The sequence below is a fragment of the Acyrthosiphon pisum genome, chromosome A2 (genome assembly GCF_005508785.2).
Source record: "Acyrthosiphon pisum isolate AL4f chromosome A2, pea_aphid_22Mar2018_4r6ur, whole genome shotgun sequence".
NCBI classification, from domain to species: Eukaryota; Metazoa; Arthropoda; class Insecta; order Hemiptera; family Aphididae; genus Acyrthosiphon; species Acyrthosiphon pisum.
Window position 1 is genome coordinate 101289892 of NC_042495.1, and position 14997 is coordinate 101304888.

At 34.2% G+C, this 14997-nt stretch overlaps 1 protein-coding gene across 4 annotated transcripts in view; it reads left to right on the forward strand.

Moving 5' to 3' along the window:
- LOC100571490 (neurogenic protein mastermind-like) overlaps window positions 1-14997 on the forward strand; it is a 256717-nt gene that overhangs the window by 154743 nt on the left and 86977 nt on the right. The gene's annotated exons all lie outside the window — the stretch shown is intronic.

A 14997-nucleotide genomic window follows, 5' to 3' on the forward strand; every position in this document is an offset into this window, starting at 1 on the left:
AATATTATTAATATAGAATAGATATTCATATTTCATTATATTATATTGTATGTACATTTTGGTTTGGATATTAAAGTATACACAAGATTGAAACAAATCTTAAGAAGCTATGTAGTAATACTTTAAGATTACATATGATTATTTAAAATATAATACATTTATATTTATGTAAAGTCTATATTAATCATTATTAATTGTTAACGTATAATGCATACATTTATTTTGACGCAAATCTTAATATTTTTAATAAATAACTTAGGTACTTTAAACATTTTATAATTATGCACATCATTACAATTTTCATTACCTATCCATTTCATACTTTACACTCAACACTTGGACATACTTAGGTACATATTAAGATTATGCCAAACGTCACCGTAAACTTTAATATACTTATTTAAAAAATACATTTTTGATATTTTACAATAATAATTCATTATAAGAAATTTACGATAAATAAAATTATAAATATTTTTTCTGAACAAGAGTGCCATTTTTATTATTCAGAAAACTATTATAAAATATGTTTGGTAATAATTTATTAAGTATTATTTTGAGATTAGTAGATTTTTCACTCGATTCCGTTACCATATATATTATACTTGGTGTTATGATTAATGAATATCATAATCATAAATAGCAAACGCGCTACTGTTTTTCTATTCCCGTTGTTGTTCTATTTGAGAACCAACACGATATTATTTTTTGCTCAAAACCGGACACCGGTAATCATTATTCATACGACAACGGAGGGTAAAATATGTAGCAAAAACGGCGTTTACCGGCACGTATACCACCACTATTCAGCCCGTTCCTTTTTTCTTGCTAATCCTCTCGTGTGCGAGTCCTTGTATGTGAGATGTGAGCGCCGTAATTATTTCATTAATCCTTACCCCCAAGCACGCCCGTATGTAATAAAGGGGTTGCTCTTGTAAACGATATCTCGAATAGGTGTACCTACCCTAAAAACCGGTGAAGAGGAAAAAGGTTTTTTTTTTCATATCGTATGCACTCTCGTATTATATATGTACGGCCGGTAATAGTAAAACGACCAAGGATGACGTTATGTTCGGTCAAAAACGTGTCGGGGCACATTTTGACATAATATTTTCTTCATTGTCCTTGTATCGTCGGAAATCTGTCTTTTTTGTGGTCGTTCCATACCCTTCTTACGTGAAATAAATAGATACGGCATGAAATGTTTATACACGTTTTTGTATCCTTATAGTGCAGGAATATTACATTATTATTAGTATTAGTAGGTTAGGTTAACCCTATTTAGTGTATAAATATACAAAGGAATTACATGCCGTATGCGATTATATTATTAGAAAATCATTAAAAACATTTAGAGTTCAGCTAAAATTATAAGCTAATTTCGCCAAGGAAATCCATTTTTTGACATTTTTCGTCAAATAAAATGGTTTATCTTTGGATTAAAATTTAACACATCCATTACAGTGACTTTTATCCAATGACGAGGTTCAATTTACACCCACAGTAGAACGGAGTGGCTATCCACTTTTTTTTTCAATACAATTCGTTTTTTTCTAAACCGATCTGTACAAAAATATAAACAATAATATCATACGGTAAAATAATAGCGAAATATAAAGAACAATAGTAGCAGATTTTATGATGTTTTGGATAAATTATATTATATCGTCGCGTATAATAAAATGATGAAGCTATATCGACGTTTTTTAAAAAATTATCGTCATAGATTCGGTGTTTGATCTTCATTTTAACAATCAGCGCGTGTAACGTACACGGTGACGATACGCTTAAGGTGCGTTTAATACAATTTGCTTGTGTTCATAATGTAACTGTTCAGTGTTTTCCTATACGGTACGCTTAAGGCGCATTTCATACGTTTGTTTGTGCTCAACGAAAGCTGATAAAACTGCTCAATGCTTTACTATATGGTACGCTTAAGGCGCGTTTTATACATTTGTTTGTGCTCAACGAAAGCTAATAAAACTGCTCAATGTTTTCGGGCACCTTCGCTATCAAAATACAAACATATAAAAATCATCTGATACACAAAATATATCGTTTGTGTTTTGAAATTTGTTCGAATCATTCGATCTTTCGTGTTTTGCGTGTTTACTCTGTATTTTTTTACTCTGAACCTCCAAATCGTTTTGAGTCCGTCGGTACCTGCAGCCACCACAGCGATAAACGTGATCACGGAACTGCGTCGAGGGTTCTCGGTTACTCGTTTTCGGACTAATTTTCCGTGGTTGCCTGGATTTTTTAAGAGTACAACTATCCACCAATACGCAACTTTGGTCAAAGAGAAAATAATATTATTATAAATAGCGAACAAACCAAGTTCTCGAAAAAGGGTACCATACTTGGCGCATACCATTTACCGCGGCGAGTGGATCGAATGCGATTTCCGGTTACATACAGAGTCAGCCAAATAACGCGTCGTAAACACCGTCGAGCACGTTTGTGGATAAAAAAATCGCAATTACCCGTGACCGCGGTCATATAAAAGACGCTATCGAAGAGCACGAGAGGTATGGCGAGAAAAAGGGACTTAAAAAAGAACTTCGAAGGGGGCAGATCCGTTTTGGGGAATGCTGTCACAGGTTTTTCACACATTGATAAAACGTTTTATAAACATAATAAAATAATGGATCTTGTTAGTTTTTAATAGTTGTTTTTTTGATTTGTTGAAGTTGACATCAGTTGTTAGAATTAAAGCATAAACCATTACCAATTGTTTGTATGGTTGAAATAAACAAATTCACATGTAAAAAACACTCATATTATTCAAAATAATAATATTTTATTTATAAAATACCCACAACACTTACTAGGATTTACAAAAGTTTTACAACGTCAGATCATATCAATCTGTAATTTGCGCCACTTTTACACTCGATTTTTGTATACTTTATATCCGAGTAAATCATTAATGAGTAATTAAAATTAACAGCCCACGATAGGAAGATAAGAATTTTTAGTCGGTTATATTATATACGTATGTGTTATTATTTGTTTAATTAATTACATCAAAAAATTATTTATATTTAAATTTTAATCAAATTATTTTGATTGAATAATATAATATTAATGTTTATTTATTTATGTTTGGTCACTGGTTTCAAATGAAACATACAAAATATAATATTGGTATTGGTTTGTTATTTTGAAAATGATAATAATATAGAACCATACAATTTAATTTTTTGTTTTTTATTATTGATCATTTTAATTTATCATAGTGTCTAAACAGTATATAATTATTTTAAATTGTGAATCACTGATCTAATGCTGTCACATTCATAAAAAAACCACCTTGAGTTAAGGTTCACAAAATATGATAACATTTTACTAAAGTCAGGCGTGCCGTAAATTTCAGTTAGCAGTAATTGTATGATTTTGATGTCGAAAAAAATCAAGAATTTACATCTTTAAAGACATATGCCTTGTTATCAATGTCTAACCCATTAAGTAAACAACAATACAATATTACGGTTGCAATAAGTAATTTCTGATAGCAAAAAATACTAATCATTGTATATCTTAAGACCAATATATTAATAATTATGGATTACATTCAAAAATCTCTAATTAAGAACATGTAATATTTGTTTTTTTTCAACTTCATTTCAATATTCAGAACGTAAAAAATATTAAAATCATACCCAAGAATATATTTTGATAATATATATATATCTTGTTAAACAAAATATTAAACTTTTAATGAACTCTAATATTGTCTTAATAAGGTTTATGTAATGTTAGTAAGAATAGATGCATTTTTAAACAGTCGCATCAGATATGTTCTTTACAAAAAAAAATAACAAAATCTACGCCGGAGAATATGAAATAATAATAATAAACTGCGATTTATATAGTTTTTTTTGTCGGTATTTATGGATGTATTGGTTTTTTATTTTAATTGCACGCGTAGGTTTTTCAATATGTAAGCGCACTAACGATTATAAAAATCTCCGAATTCAATATTTCTCCCATACTTGCTTTTTAAACTGCTATAGAAAATGTTTTTCCTCCCATATAAACCGTAACCCTCTACGCGACATATATTATTGCATTCAGTACGAGATAAAAAAAAATAATAATAATAAAATCATAAAGGTCAAAATCGGAAACGATTGGTAAACCCCAAGCAGAATGACATATTCTTTTCGAGTGCACTTTTTGTGCCGTCCACGTTTTAATGACTGCGATTTCCGTCTAAAGGTTCAAGTGATGTTCATCCCCCGCAGTACATCGGCGTCAAAAATCTTCGTTTGGCATATCATTTCGACCCATTGAGTCCGTAATGGTAATGGAATACCCTCTTGTTATATTGTTAAAGCGTGACGTTATTTTTTATTTCACTCGTTATCCCTTGCACGCGCACCTACTCCCGTGGACGGGGTAAAAATAAAAATATATTTTAATATAATATTATGACACGTTAGAAATAAAAATATTGTTTAGTTTGAATTAGCACATAATAATAATATTATCGTTTTGGCCAAATGGAGTTCTATATATATTATATACGTGGGGATCCCGTGAGGGCGTTTTGAACTACTTTTCTCAGCCATAAATCGGCTACTAAAACCGTCCTAACGGAAATTACACACCCTCGCGCCAAAGATACGTCGATTATCGGATATTTGAAGATATTTTGCCCGGAAAACCCGAGAATGATAAACTTAAGGGAATCGAATGGAGGCGAAGTGGATTGTTTTGTTCTTCGGCTGATCGGCAAAACATGATATAGTTCCTTTGACGCCTAAAGAACAATAAAAAAAAACCCCTGTATACACCCTTGTCATTACTTTTACCTACAATAGCTAATCACTTTGCTCTCTCGGAGAACAAAAACCTACTTTATCTATCACCCTAGGCAGAACTCTAACAGAGAATTATAGTGGGGAACAAATAATAAATTGCATTACACGATTAATGCGTAGATTACTAAATGTGCAGCGTTGTAAAGTAATCGTTTAATAACAATCTTAAAATATAATATAGTATATTTTATTTATTATTATCCCTTTAATAACAATATCAGCTACAATATTGAGTGGAACTAAATAATATTATTATATTATGACATTTTTACAAACAAAACAAAAATCAATTACGCCACGGTTCTCGTTAATATTGTTGCATATCGCACATAATAACCTTTTAATCACTTCGCTTATTTTGGAACATTTTAGAGTTGACAACGAAATATTATATTTTGACAGGTAGTATTATAATAAGAATTGTATATGTTTACATAAACCATCGAATCGAATCGTTATCTCACGTCGTGGTCGGTAACTATTACCGTATCGAACTCGAAATATTGAAATCAGCAGTGGATATTTAGTTTTAACCGACTGTTCGGAGAGTTACTCAGATACGTACCTAAATAATATTGTAATAATTATTCCCGTCTAATGCAGTTTTAGCAATAAGTCAATCGTGCGCGAGTATGCAGCGCATGTCAATCGGAAACATAATATATTCTACGACATTATAATATAGATATTGTATCCGGTAACAAACTTTGATTACTTCGAAACGTTTTGGTTTCCGGATGTGTAGGTATACGCGACCGTTCTATTTTCATTTCAGACGTCCTAGGAACGCGTTTGTAAAATTATAACAATAATAATAATACCTACCTATGTGTGCTTCGCCCGTGTTTTGACGTCCACGATAAATCGTGAGTATAACACGCGCACGAGGTATTTATAATTATACATTTATCCGGGACTCTCAGAGCCTCTTCCGGAGGGCTTTTCGCAACAACAACAAAAATAATTGTTACCGTAATACCCAGCGGGTGGCACCGGCTGCTCGGCCGCCAAGTCACGAGACCTTCGTCAACAACACCTTACGTGATTTTAATTCGTTTCGTTTCGTTTCGTATCGGTTTTTATTTTTTTTCCCGAGAATTTTCGTTAAAGCTCTACTCCGATATAATAATTAACAGTCCGCTCGATAAACGCTGACGGCCAGCACAAATTTCATGTCGTAGGTAGGACCGCGTTACGAACGTCGGTCCGCCGGGGGGAACAGCTGCTGCAGTTGTGTTATGATAATAATAATAACGTATCGCTTGTAATATAATAATTGGCTCGCTTCCGACGGTGGGTCGTTATGCGGCTGTCATGGGTAGGTTAGGTACCTACGTGACGAACGACGGCTGCTTATTGAACCGTGCGATTATAATATATTATATCATATAATGTTCTATTATAATGTTTTCGTGACAGGCACATGTGACGCGCGTGCCGTGGGAAACGCGACTGGTTGCCGTTGAAATATAAATGTAAGTGCCGGTCACTTGGGTGCCATTAATGTTGCATATCCTGAGCGCCCACTTCTGGGATTATCCTCACGCCGCCGAGTGAAGAACGTCGTCCTTACTATATATATATTCGTCATCGCGGTAGTCCGAAAGGACAAAACGCGCGTCGCTCGACGATAGGGCGCTAAAAGGTTTTCCTGGTCCCGTCGAGATCACACTCTATATAGTCTCCGTCCGCACTTCCTTCGACGTGTACATGTATGTACATATTATAATATGCGACTTACGACTGTATGTTTTCACATTTCCTCTGTCACACGTGTGTGAAAGCCACGTAGTAGGTACGAAAGTCACCTATATATCCTGACACGAATTTCTAAAAATGTGTGAGAATCACATGCGAAAGTATGCGTCACCGTCGTCTTGACGCAACGAGACGTATCAATATCTGCTACGACCCAAAGTCAGTTACCGATGCATTCGTAGTTGCAGTGTGAAACTTAATAGTTAATACTATAAGTGCCGTTATTCTGTATGATATGAGATTTAGGTACCTAATTAAAAATCAGTTTCGATTTTATAAGAACCGTAAAGCTTATACAATAATGCAAATATCGTTTGATTAAAATTAAAAGTATTAAGGATTATTTTTAATACCTTTACATATTAATCATGCATCATTTATTAGTAGAACAACCAACAATATACGTCATTTAAATTGTAACGCATCTATTTTTATTTATAAATGCAAATGCTGAGGAATACTGAAGAATACTGGGAATACAGTATAAAATAACAAAAATCATAGTAGAGTAAGGTAAAAATTTATTTTTAAACACAAAAAGATGACATTTAAATATTTAATGTTTTTTTTTACTAATAATTCAAGACTTAATATTTTTTTTTTTTATGATATAAAAATTGTGTATTTTACTTTATTTGTATCTCTTGTATTACCCGAGTTGTATCTTTCAGTCAACGTTTTATCTACTTTTTGATCAATTTCTTCACTATTTCGTCATTCAATATAGACAAAATACGAATTTAAATCATATGTACTATTTTAGTTCACTAAATCCTGAAATATTGGCTTATATTACGTTAATGTGTTATTTATTTTATGGAAATATTAATAATATACCTACCTCAAATAATTAACGGTATTTATAGGATGGCTAAGTTTTGTATTGTAATAAAAATAGCAATCACAATATTATTAGCTCTATATTGAGCTAATATTCAAAAATAGTATCGATATTCGATATCATAATTATTTATTATATTATAATATGCTATACAAATGCAAATTGTTATTAGTTCCACAATAATGATATCGTATTATTTCAAAATATTATACTCTCTATATTTTAGCTGTTTTCTACTCTTAGACAAAAAAGGTCATGTTCAGCGTATTTCTTTTTTTTATTATTATTCTTATTATATTATAGATTCTTATTATTATTGTTTGTCGAATAACGCAACGAATAACGTTTTAATATTTCAACAATTGAAAATCAAATGGTGAATAGCGCGCGTAGGCATTATGCGTTCATTATTATTAAAATAAGCTTTCGTGCGGGCAGCCAATAATTTTCGAAAGGTAAATAATTAATAAACGGTAATCGTGACTGAACGGGCATGTCATCGAGTAATACCTATAATAACGATACTTTACTAGGATTCAATTATATATGCGTCGGCCCGCTGCCAGTGGCGCTGTTCGGGGGGAGGTGGTCGAAATCACTATACTATACACCGTGGGGGGCGAGGCCCTGCTAAATATTCGAATCACGTGAATGCCGGTGGATTTGTGCCGTGCGACGAAAGGAACCCGTGATGGGTGGCCGGTGCAGTTCTTTAAACGCCGACGACTTTGACCGGCATGAGACCTGTCATGAAATATTTAACAGACAAAAAGTTACGGTTTTTGTGTGTGACGAAAAAAAAAGTTTCTCTTCTTTATAATAATACATATATAAAAAAAAGAAAAACACCTCCTCCCAATATAATAATAATAAGTATATACGACGAAGAAATTATGAAAATCCTCCCCACCGTGCCACCGCCGCCGTTGCTATATCCGTCGGAACCGAATTCGCACGCACGCCGTCGAGACTGCGAACGACTTTTTTTTTATTTTTTTTTTCTACTAGCCCTTTGCCGAAAATAAAAACTTTTCAGGGTAACGACAAAGTTTCCCCACACTCACCCTATCCCACCCACCACCCACGGGTCCCATACGCGCGGCCCACTATTCCTATATATAATATATAGGTATATACACACGCAGTATACGAGCGCAAGAAACTGCTCACGTTCATCATTCGTTAGGCCGCGTAGCTCCCTTGGATAATACGATTTACAGCGGCTCTATATATTAAACCTGCGTACAGCCTTACACCCATACACCCGCACACACTGCCCCCGAGTTTATGTTATGCGGAAAATTTTCGACTTGCGATAGTCACGAATATAAGATATAATATTATACAATATTGTTTGATATATATATATGTGTGTGTATAGTTTCGATTTGTGAATTCATTTTCAAATCGCGAACGCGTTATTAAACAATTTTTTTCGTTGTCGTTTCAATTCGATTTTAATTCTGTACGAATATAATATTGTTATTAATCTCTCGCGCTCTAAAGTCTCCCCGATTGATTTAAATATACTTATTTAACTAATCTATTACCGTCGTGGTGGTTTAGTTAGGTTAGCTAATCAATCTAGGTAGCTTTATTATTGAAATGCATTGTTTTTAATTTTCGGGCATATCGCCGTTTTGGGTGTTTTTTCAGGGGTATTACATTCCCAGCCTCGCAATTAATATAAATTCGAAAGAATAACGCTTTTAGTAGTATTCTCAATTTACATGTGACATACGCACGATAACGGGGACGTCCATCCGCCAAACATCACGAAGGGGTCCTATATATTCGTCGATTTTAAAATGCGAGAAATAAAATATATCATATTATTATTATTACATAACTGGAAAAAAACGCTCACAGACGCTGTCCGCCACCACCACCGGTGAATGGGTTCCAAATGCGCAGAGATATTCCCCATAGGCCGCAAACAAGCCGGTATGTAATTTTTTTGTTCAGCCGGAGGGTAGAAATGTTTTCGTCTAAATTTCCCGTCGAGCGCAAACTTTTGACATTCTCGGCAACGAATACAGTGAAAATATATACGTCATGTATTATTGTTAAAAAAAAAAAATCTTAAGAAAATGGGCTCCCTTCTTTTTTTTTGCGCAATAACAATATTATATATCCGTCTTGCAGGGCCATGAGAATATCTTTGGTTTTATAGCCAAATGAATATCAAAATAATGCCCATTAAAGTTGAATAATTGTTTTTTAATACATCGCCGCCGTGTTAACTGACTCGGAAAACGAAGAAGTCGTCCCGGCCGACGGTGGTAAGAACAGGGTGAAATAAAATATATATATTATTATTGTTTTTTTTCTTCTTCGCTTTCTCCTTTTTGCATCGATAATCAATTTCTTGCTCTAATTTTCTACCCCCTTTCGCCGCCATTATAATAATATTATAATATACACTTGTGTGTGCGTATAATATATTATAATATTGTTTTGTTTGGTGTACACCACCACTGACTGCGATCGGTGGGCCGCGTAATTCGTATATTTCTTTTTGTGCAATATATTATAAATAATAATATAATATAATTATGTGCCATCGTTCCGCATACGATAAAATAGCGATATAATATTTTCTCCATACCCAACACGCGAGTGCATCTCCAGCTATTTTCTAAGCTCTAGAGCCCTTTATACCGCCGTCCGTGTGTGCTCACTGCAGGGCCGTTTGCGTGTAAGAAGAAAACATTTTTTCCGTCCTCATTACATATAAGTATAATATAATTAAAACAATTTCACTTTGAAGACACATTTGCCGTGCGTCGGTAAAAGTTTTCAGCAAAAGATCTAATCACATTTACGTTGGTATATTGAAATATATTATTATTATTCTTTAACAGAGTACGGGTCGACCTGCTTGACCTCTTCCGACTTGTACCTAAAAAGACGCTGCCTGTCCGTTAAGCCGTACGACATATATTAAACTGATCAGACGATATATTATTATTATTATTATTATTATTATTATTATTATTATTACACGGTCGCCGCTGACATCTAAAGAAAACGGATCGACACGTTTTCCGCTCGGCCGACTCGACGACGAATATAATATTATAATTATGTGCACATGTTATAATTTAAAGAAAATGTACTCGCGTACTTCGGTCCTCGTCCTGCTATAGTCTCTGTCCTTGTCTTGTCCACCCTTTTAATGCACGCATATATCTTATATAGATTTTCCGAGTTTATAATGCGATCCGTTGGACCATGACGCGTACTTTGACGGTATTAAAACGGATGTCCGGCTTACGTCGGGACTGTTGCCTATCATCAATACGATGTGTTTCCGCTCTCGCGAGTCTCCTTGGCCCGTCCATATTGTACGACACATATGTGACGAGTCGTAACGGCGAATTGTTATTAGTCGTCTTTTCCTAAGCTACATTCTTTCTTTGCTGGTTCCGCACAACGTTTTTGTAAACATATTATATAAAATAAATGGATTGGGGAGCATAATATTCTATTGAATTTCACACAACAGTTTTTGTACGTATAGTATATGTTATGTACGAAGTTAATGAAAATAAGCAATATAATAATTGAATGGACGGAAATTACGTCATTCTTCCTTAGGACGGCAGTTCTATTACAATATATTTCTAAAAATGTTATTTTAATAGGTATACGATTAAATATGTGAAGTGACTTCGATTATTATAATATATTTTTCCATATGTATAGTACCTATAATATATAATATGGTGTCTGGATTTTTCCCTTCAATACACAATCCGTTGGGGGGAAAATACGGTTTTCTGTATACAAATCGATCGGAGTCCAGAACTCCAGACTATACTTACCATAAAATAAACACGGTATCGTAAAATATGGTGAAAAAATTGTGGGTTTTCCGCGTTTATGATGGCCAAACCCACGTGGCTCATAAGGAACGTGAATAAAACATTAGGCGACAGTCGCCCTCTTGTACGCATACCACGAACGCTATATTATATACATGCAAGTCCATCGGCCGGGGACAAGTCAAGGGGTTTCCGCAAAGTTCATGATCCATGAACGACAATAAAAATTGATTTCGATTGTCAGGATATTCGTGAGCAAATCAAGTCCGGCGCTATGTATATTATAATAATATGTAAAAAGGTATTCAAAATCGTAAAGCATAATCCAAAACCAATCAAATAGAAAATATCATTATAATATGATGACTGTCACTAAATGCAAATAAAATATTGATTCAAACAGATGTTTAACTAGATTCAAGTATGGAAAAACTTCGAGAAATGCAAATGAAATAAAAAGAAATAATCATTTAACAAAATCCAAAATACAAACATTTGGATTTGAATTTTCGATTTTGTTATATGATAATTTTTTTATTTAATTTGCATTTCTCTAAGTTTTTCAATATTATTATTAAAATGAGGTTATAATTAAAACTCACTGCAGTTATAGATAACTTTAAATGAACCGCATTTGTCAAATGAAACATTAAGAGTTGTTTAATCAATTGTTTTATTAAGTTACGAGTACCAAAGAGCGCATTGCTAACCTATTTATCAATTATTACGATTTACAATGTTTGCAGCTTTCATTACAAGTCATAATATTATATTAATATTGCAACTTATAAAGTCTTTGACTCGAACACAAGCACATGGTAATAGTAAGACCGCGCCTTAATGTTGTTGTGTTTGTATAAAACGATTATCAGCGGTACTGCGCCAGGCAAACATTACTAGCTGAAATGACAAAACAGATGAGTAATTTTTATTGCATTTAATATGTTACGAAAGGACTTGGCGGGGATTTCTTACACAAATATTTTCAAAGTTAATAGTTGTAAGCTGCGGCCGGCACAAGGTGTATTCTGAGGGGAAAAAAGAAATCAGTCCGTAGAACTGACGGGGAGTCGCATACACCGAAGATTTCTCGTATAAAATTATTAAAGTTAAAAAAATTCAAGGGAGGAGTAGTAAGAAATCCCAGGAATAATATCGCGCGCAAAAAGGGTGTTTTAACGTGAGCTTAATGAAGGCCGTGAACGATAAATCACACTCGTTGCTGGAGAAAATATACCGGAGCCTCTGGATCCCCTTTACGAGAATAAAATATTTCGTCTTCTTCATATTTCCAGCTACATGTTTAAATGCTTGTTTTTATATATATTTTGTTTTTATTATTTAACGCGAGCAAAAAGGACGCACATGTTGTACGTTTAATGGGCTTCCGCCATAATTCATATTTTCCACATAAAACAACCTGGAGGAACACTGTTTCCACGACCCAATATGTTTTCTTTTTTTCACGTTAATAAATCATTCGCTTTCATCGGGAAAAAAAGTAATTGCTTTTCTTTTGTTCTTAAAATTTACATTCTGCCGCTCATCACTTCGCTATCAGTAGGAAAAGTTTTCATATTTTTTATTCACACAACGGTATCGATAAGGTGTCTTACGGCCTTGAAACACAGGGAAAAGTTTCGCGACCGCTATAATAAATTTATCATCATTATTATTCTATGCCTGTTTTAATTATATACATTGGAAATTAAAATCTTTTTTAGTTTATAGAGTTAAAACGGTTATTAAGATAACCTATATAAAATTTCGACATTTTAATTACGAATTTTTAATATTTTAATATATTTTTAATATTGTGTGTAATTCACTTTTCGGGCTATAATAAATTTTATAACTATACAGTTCAAACGTGACATATATTTTCTAGTATGAAATTATTCTAAAATGTGTTCAATACATTTGAAATTATTATAGAAAATATGTATAAATAAAAAATGATAAAATAGTGAAATATGTAAAAATATGTAAACAAGTATTAGCCCATTTCATTCAGCCTCTCTCGAAACGTAGGTATCCGACATCTGTCAAAGTTGGTAAATTTAATTTGGAAAAAAATATACATTTGCATGTAAATTTATGTCCTAGTAAGTCCATCAAATCTGTACACTGAGCGAAAGTAGGTATAAATGTAAAATTTAAATATTGAGAAACCTTACGCCGAACCACACTGCTTTTGCATTAATATATTATATGCGTCGATTATAAACAGTGAACATAAATCAACACAAATGATAAATTATTAATAATTATAAAAACAAAATTATTATTATTATAACCAAAGTGACACTTCCGAGTGCAACTGATTCATTTTGAAAAAAATGTTCAATGTCCGATGGCCTGGTTTATATGCAACACTCCACTTGCACTCCGAGCTTGCAATCGACGTCACATGGTATACTCATTATAATATACAATATGATGACGATAATACACATAATATACTTATGCACGATATAACTACCTTTATTATATTATTATTATTTATTAATTTAATAGAAAATGGGACATGCCTAATACAAATTATAGACAATAATCTTATAAAACTAAATGAAATATCGGTATAATATTACTAACAGTAGCACATAACATAGACGTCATTGCAATGACTGCCTTAGTCCTCGAACAGGAATGATGGATCCTCGTTCGCTACTCTCATCATTTGTAGAGCGTAGCAGCAGGACTCTTTAATAAATAATTCGCAGAATTATATTTTATTATTTTTTCACCTATTGGATCACCCTTTCCCCAGTGGCGACCGCGAGTCCCCGGAGAACGGGTCTAGCTAATACCGAGCCGAGTGCACGCGGGTCTTAGCTGTGTCTGTGTATATATATATATATATAGACTTTTATCCGCCGGTAACGGCACGCCGCCGCCGCCGCACGGTAAAGGGGCCTCGTTGATTGATGCACCGCGTACAATGTGCCATTTAGCAAGCCGCGGCCTTTGAATGAGGTGCAATTTGCTACATCTTGTTAAGCACTTAGCCACCCCTCCCTTCACCCGCCGGCATCCGACGTTATTATCGCGCCGGTGAGAGGATCCCGCGGGACGGGCGAGGGGGTACTTTGCGGCGGAATACAAAAGTCAAATTTGCGCGCCCCCCGTCTTGACGAGGTAAACGACGACGACGATGACGGCGACGGGACGTGAATATATGTAAACCTCTGGTGGCCCATATGTAAGACGGAAATACGACTTGTGCGTGAGTGCGTGTGTGGGTAGTGTCGGTTCGTATATATTATATATATAAATGTAAGTATATACGGTTGGGGTGTTGTGCACTAAATGTCGACAGTTATTGCCGCGGCATAATACGCGCGAGCCCCGACGAAATGAACCGATTTTTCTTATTATTTTTTCTTTTTTATTTCACCGCTCCGCTGTTTCCATTAGTCCGATACCTTCACACGCCGTCGTGTCTCTCCGCAGCGTAACAGTATATTAAGTATACGTCGCGGCGATGGTAAAATGTGTATTAAACGCAAAAGTCTCGGTGTTATAATAATATATTATACTAAGTTGGCTGTGCGACCTCACTTCTCACGGGAAAAAATGTACGGATATGCCTAATATATTATAAAATACGGCTTTATATAGGTGTGTCTCCATTTCTATGGTGTGCCTCAGTCCGCGCATCGGCATCGGTGTGCCTCGTTTTGTGAACTAATTCGACCGTGATGGTCAACCATCTGTCTGGTGGATTCGATATAGCACTTGGCAT